Consider the following 7,040-nt stretch of genomic DNA (forward strand, 5'->3'; position numbering starts at 1 on the left):
TCTGCCGGGACTTCGCCTGTTCTCCAGGAATTCTCAAAGATGACTGCCAGTGGTTCTGAGATCACATCTGCCAGTTCTTTTAATACTCTTGGATGCAGTTCATCTGGCCCTGGAGACTTGAATACATCTAAACTAGCCAAGTATTCTTGTACTATCTCCTTAGTAGCCTGACTCCCTCCTTCACAGAACTCTAGCCCAATGGTTGCCATCATAGAATCATAGAATCATAGAATCATAGAGTTGGAAGAGACCACAAGGGCCATCGAGTCCAACCCCCTGCCAAGCAGGAAACACCATCAGAGCACTCCTGACATATGGTTGTCAAGCCTCTGCTTAAAGACCTCCAAAGAAGGAGACTCCACCACACTCCTTGGCAGCAAATTCCACTGTCGAACAGCTCTTACTGTCAGGAAGTTCTTCCTAATGTTTAGGTGGAATCTTCTTTCTTGTAGTTTGGATCCATTGCTCCGTGTCCGCTTCTCTGGAGCAGCAGAAAACAACCTTTCTCCCTCCTCTATGTGACATCCTTTTATATATTTGAACATGGCTATCATATCACCCCTTAACCTCCTCTTCTCCAGGCTAAACATGCCCAGCTCCCTTAGCCGTTCCTCATAAGGCATCGTTTCCAGGCCTTTGACCATTTTGGTTGCCCTCCTCTGGACACGTTCCAGTTTGTCAATGTCCTTCTTGAACTGTGGTGCCCAGAACTGGACACAGTACTCCAGGTGAGGTCTGACCAGAGCAGAATACAGTGGCACTATTACTTCCCTTGATCTAGATGCTATACTCCTATTGATGCAGCCCAGAATTGCATTGGCTTTTTTAGCTGCCGCGTCACACTGTTGGCTCATGTCAAGTTTGTGGTCAACCAAGACTCCTAGATCCTTTTCACATGTAGTGCTCTCAAGCCAGGTGTCACCCATCTTGTATTTGTGCCTCTCATTTTTTTTGCCCAAGTGCAATACTTTACATTTCTCCCTGTTAAAATTCATCTTGTTTGTTTTGGCCCAGTTCTCTAATCTGTCAAGGTCATTTTGAAGTGTGATCCTGTCCTCTGGGGTGTTAGCCACCCCTCCCAGTTTGGTGTCATCTGCAAATTTGATCAGGATGCCCTTGAGTCCATCATCCAAGTCGTTGATAAAGATGTTGAATAAGACCGGTCCCAAGACAGAACCCTGTGGCACCCCACTAGTCACTCTTCAATTTGATTTGAATTAATTTTATAATGAAATGATTTTAGAATGTTGTATTATTTTATTGTTGTTAGCCGCCCTGAGCCCAGCTTTGGCTGGGGAGGACAGGATATAAATAAAAATTTATTATTATTATTATTATTATTATTATTATTATTATTATTTTGCCACTAAGTTTTGCCTAACAATGAAATTTGATGGGAATTTTAAGCTTTCTTCCTGAGGAAATCTGAGGATAGTAAATATGTTCTATAACATCACTGGAATTTATTTCTCTCCCTCTTTCTCTCTGTGTGTGTGAGAGAGAGAGAGGAGAAAGGGGGTGCGGGGGGTGCAGTCCACCCTGGGTGCCATCCCTGAGGGGGGCTGACATTGCGGCGATGCCCCCAACATTCGCCGCAGGCAGCGCCCCCCCAGGACACCACGGGCAGTGCACCCCCAGGGAGGCTTGCAGCAGCCGACGCACCCCCCCCCCCGGGAGGCACGTGGCAGCCCCTGGGATGCGAGCCCCACCCCCAGGTGCATGCCGCTCCGGGTGCTGGAGCACCTAGCTCTGCCTCTGATGTGTCCAAGAGAGGGCAGACATATCTGCAGAAAATAAAATGGTTATTCTAATTAATGAAATACACACTGTACACATGGCTTTACAAATAACTATCTGAAGTGTTTAATGCATCCATAGGCGTGAAAAGCAACACAGTAAAAAACAAAAAGCTGCTATGTATACGTTTTGCAAGTCTTCCAATATTAGTTAATATATATATTGTGCATATAATGATTATAAATGGACCTTACAGATTAAAGCGTATTGTATGTAGTTTGTGGCAGGTGTTAATAATGAATGATTTCATTACATTAATAGACTCCTTTAAGAATTCATCTTCGTAAGTCAGTGGTGGCTGGGGGGCAGTGGCGGGATGGCATATATGGCATAAGAGTTATTTTCCTGTTACATTCAACTAGAGTACCGTCTATGTACCTGTGTACATAAATAGTTGAGCTATGCAAAGCAATAAATGTACACACTTTCACTCAGACACTTGTGCATGTGTACAGATAGTGTAATAGGTGAAGACGCCTACACACATGCCCATACCTCTGAATGATTTCATCCCATGATGACCCCTTCCTCCTTAGCTGCTGGGCCAGGAAAGAAACCCGAACACTGCCAACATATGGGTATTAGCCAAGCAGCTTGGGAGGAAGCCATGGGGCAAGTGGTTCCTCTGCTTCTTTGTGGGATGAGTCTGAGATCTTTAAGTACTACCAAAATAGGGTCAGATCTGCTCCCGAGAGTCTAATATCAAGGAAAGCTAATCATTTTGGCATGTTGTACATGCTGCTGTGCGGACTGTACCGGTTCTCTCTCTCCTTTCCCACCAACCCCCTGCCTGCTCCTGTGACTGCTGCTTTTCTGCCATTAGCAGATGTGGCAAGGCATGTGGCAGTGGCAGGAGCAGGTAGGTGGTGGTCGGAGCAGCGGCAAGGCAAGGTGGCGCTTCCCATTTCACCTCAAGCTGTAAAACAGGACATGCCTGCCCCTGGTCTGGTACACTGTAAGGCATCTTCCTATACCCCTCACAAGCTCAGTATAGTTGTCATGTGACTTACCAGGGTCGTGTCTAATGGAAAGATCACAGCTAAGCTCCAATTGGAGCTCTGTGTAGATCTGCTGAAGAACAGCAGTGGTCTTCAACCTTTCCAGAGGTGAGTGCTACCTGCAATCCCAATCTGCAATACACAGGAGTTGTTTATTGTAGAGGACCTTGGACCAAAACGACCAGCTTGCAGAGCTTAAGCAGAGGCGGTGAAGACTGATGGCAACACATTTCCCCCCTCTGTCTGAGTTCTGGAAGCAATCAGCATAGCAACACAGGAAACTGCCTTATAGTGAGTAAGACCATAATCCATCTAGCTCACTACTGAGAGGCAGCAAGACTTGGAGGTTTCAGGCAGGGGTCTTTTCCTAGCCCTACCTGAAGATGCCAAGGATTGGACCAGGGCCCTTCCTCATGCTAAACACTGAGCTATGGATCCCAGCCACTCAATTCTCAGATGCCTTTTGCTTTGACAAGGAAAGCATTTCCTTCCCAGCAAGGTCTTTCTTGACAGGCAGAAGCTGACACCAGAGGTGTTCTTCAGTTGCTATTGCCAATTTAGCTCCACACCATTTCTCTATCTTTTTTTATGCATGCCGAGTGTGAATATTATTAGAATGTGGGGAAAGCAGAACATTAGCTAACTTATTCCAAAAGTAAGTTCCTGATCTTTATGCTTTGGCAGTCCTTGGGTGTTGTTCCTCACTGACTCCCTTGCATGCTCCTTCCCAATCCACACCCTTTACCAATATTTAAAAACACATTCCAAACATAAGCAGGGGCTGGGTGGGGTGGGACAGAGATTGGAGAGATTTCAATAGGTGGGGAAGGATCCTAGTAGACTGGGCTTTAATAGAATAAATAGCACAGTAGCTTTTTCAAGCAAAGTAGCAAACATAATATAACATAAGAAGCTCCAATAAAATACCACACTATTTGGCAGGGGTGTGTGTGTGTGTGTGTGTGTGTGAGAGAGAGAGAGAGAGAGAGAGAGAGAGAGAGAGAGAGAGATTAGTCTTGTACAGAGTTTTCAGAGTTCTACTGGAGCTCTGCTTTTCAGGCGGAGCTCCAAGCAGCTTCCCACGCAGAGCAGCAGGACTGAGTTGGCAAGGCGCAGATGGCAATCACATGAAGGCACAGTCTTGGCTAATAGTCAAGTGTTGGGCACCACCAGAAAACACTGCAGCAGCAAGCAAGTCTACTTTCTTCCTCAGCTATCACAGTGAGAAGTCTCTCCCAGCACTTCCACTTCATCCCACAGTGTAGTGCTTGCTTCCATTGTTGACTGTGGTTTGTGCAAGGCTGTGTTTTATGGCTTAGGCAAGACAGTCACCATCTTGGCATGTTGTCAGATGATGAGGCAGATGTTCTGTTGCCGGGTTAATAAAAGCTGGCATCTGCAGGACAGCAGCACCAGAAGACCTCTGACCAAGGAGTGGTTTTCCCCATGTTCCCTGAGTCCATGAGTGTTGGGAGAGCACCATTGCATGCAGCTGAATTGAGCCCTTTCATTTTAGAAAGGTTCTCCTGAAGAAGCCAAGAAAAGTGGATTTTTTGTAATTTCTTAGAATTCAGTGTTGATTCTGTAGCTCAGCAGCGAAAACAGACATTTATCTAAGTTTTCATAGTATCTCAGAATGCAAGTCTTAAGACATGTATCAGTAAATCATGTTGGACTAGCCCTTGTATGCTACCAGCCACAGAAGTCTACAGTGTAGGATTGTACTTGATCCACAATACATATAGTTAAGGAAAATGGGTTTTGAATGGAAGTTAATACAACCTGCCATCCTCAACATTCTTACTTGGAATATAAGTTCTTTTATGAGTAGGACTTATTTCAAGGTGAATACGTTTAAGATTGGAGTGCAAGTCTCATTGCCTGCATGGAATCATATTATACTCCATTGCATATTATACTCCATTGCATATTATACTCCATTGCAGCAGTATTTACACATGACTGTCTCTAGATGAGGTAGAGAGACACAGCTGTTTCAGGTGGCAGGTTCTGAATCCTATAAAATCAGGTTTTCTAGTATAGCCTTTTCTCCAACTAAGTTCAAGAAGTGACCTTTCATATGTGGTCATACAGTCTGGTCTGTAAAATGGGATGATTTGGGGTTGTACGACTGATTCTAGCTGTGTTGCATTGATGGAGATGGTAAAGGAGAGGGAATGCAAATATAGAAAGTTTTGCCACAACAGCAGCAATATATGGATTTGGCTAATAGTCAAGTACTATCTTTCAAATGCCAGCTTTGGGATCAGAAACAGCTATATGATATTTTCTGTTAGTTTAGGTCCAACTAATCTTATAGGTTGGCAAGCAAAATGCGAGGGAGATAGAAAAAGATACAGGAAATTGAATGCAGATTTCCAAAAAATAGCAAGGAGAGACAAGAAGGCCTTCTTAAACGAGCAATGCAAAGAAATAGAGGAAAACAACAGAATGGGAGGAACCAGAGATCTGTTCAAGAAAATTGGAGATATGAAAGGAACATTTCGTTCAAAGATTACTATAATAAAGGACAAAAGTGGTAAGGACCTAACAGAAGCAGAAGACATCAAGAAGAGGTGGCAAGAATACACAGAGGAATTATACCAGAAAGATATGGATGTCTCGTACACCCCAGGTAGTGTGGTTGCTGACCTTGAGCCAGACATCCTGGAGAGTGAAGTCAAATGGGCCTTAGAAAGCACTGCAGATAACAAGGCCAGTGGAAGTGATGGTATTCCAGCTGAACTATTTAAAATTTTAAAAGATGATGCTATTAAGGTGCTACACTCAATATGCCAGCAAGTTTGGAAAACTCAGCAGTGGCCAGAGGACTGGAGAAGATCAGTCTTCATCCCAATCCCAAAGAAGGGCAGTGCTAAAGAATGCTCCAACTACTGCACAATTGCACTCATTTCACATGCTAGCAAGGTTATGCTTAAAATTCTACAAGCAAGGCTCAAGCAGTATGTGGACCAAGAACTCCCAGAAGCGCAAGCTGGATTTAGAAGAGGCAGAGGAACTAGAGACCAAATTGCAAACATGCGCTGGATTATGGAGAAAGCTAGAGAGTTCCAGAACGACATCTACTTCTGCTTCATTGACTATGCAAAAGCCTTTGACTGTGTTGACCACAGTAAACTATGGCAAGTTCTTAAAGAAATGGGAGTGCCTGATCACCTCATCTGTCTCCTGAGAAATCTATGTGGGACAAGAAGCTACAGTTAGAACTGGATATGAAACAACTGATTAGTTCAAAATTGGGAAAGGAGTACGACAAGGCTGTATTTTGTCTCCCTGTTTATTTAACTTATATGCAGAATTCATCATGCGAAGGGCTGGGCTGGATGAATCCCTAGCTGGAATTAATATTGCTGGAAGAAATATCAACAACTTCAGATATGCAGATGACACAACCTTGATGGCAGAAAGTGAGGAGGAATTAAAGAACCTTTTATTGAGGGTGAAAGAGGAGAGCGCAAAATATGGTCTGAAGCTCAACATCAAAAAAAACGAAGATCATGGCCACTGGTCCCATCACCTCCTGGCAAATAGAAGGGGAAGAAATGGAGGCAGTGAGAGATTTTACTTTCTTGGGCTCCATGATCACTGCAGATGGTGACAGCAGCCACGAAATTAAGAGACGTCTGCTTCTTGGGAGGAAAGCAATGACAAACCTAGACAGCATCTTAAAAAGTAGAGACATCACCTTGCCAACAAAGGTCCGTATAGTTGAGACTCTTGAGAGTCCCATGGACTGCAAGAAGATCAAACCTATCCATTCTTAAGGAAATCAGCCCTGAGTGCTCACTGGAAGGACAGATCGTGAAGCTGAGGCTCCAATACCTTGGCCACCTCATGAGAAGAGAAGACTCCCTGGAAAAGACCCTGATGTTGGGAAAGATGGAGGGCACAAGGAGAAGGGGACGACAAAGGACGAGATGGTTGGATAGTGTCTTCGAAGCTACAAACATGAGTCTGAGCAAACTGCGGGAGGCAGTGGAGGACAGAAGTGCCTGGCGTGCTCTGGTCCATGGGGTCATGAAGAGTCGGACACGACTAAACGACTAAACAACAACAATCTTATAGGTTGGGACAGGTGGGTGGAGCATATGTAAACTACAGACATGGTCATTTAATTCCCTGTCCCCAGGAAATGACAGGACCTGTAGTTCTGTGAAAGGGACTAGGAATCATTAACTGATCATTCATGGATCATTGCCTTGCCGTGGCGAAGGAGCTTGAATA

The 7,040-nt window shown here is 44.5% G+C and overlaps 1 long non-coding RNA gene across 1 annotated transcript; it reads right to left on the reverse strand.

Annotated features, from left to right (window-relative positions):
* Positions 1 to 1,839: 1,839 nt before the first annotated feature.
* On the reverse strand, positions 1,840 to 3,430 carry LOC310744250. Its single transcript, XR_014539448.1, has 2 exons — positions 3,071 to 3,430; positions 1,840 to 2,841 (listed from the first exon to the last, which is right to left on the reverse strand). It is a non-coding gene; the product is annotated as an uncharacterized lncRNA (long non-coding RNA).
* Between the last annotated feature and the right edge of the window lie 3,610 nt (positions 3,431 to 7,040).

The sequence above is a fragment of the Podarcis filfolensis genome, assembly GCF_964270895.1.
Source record: "Podarcis filfolensis genome assembly, chromosome: 10".
NCBI classification, from domain to species: Eukaryota; Metazoa; Chordata; class Lepidosauria; order Squamata; family Lacertidae; genus Podarcis; species Podarcis filfolensis.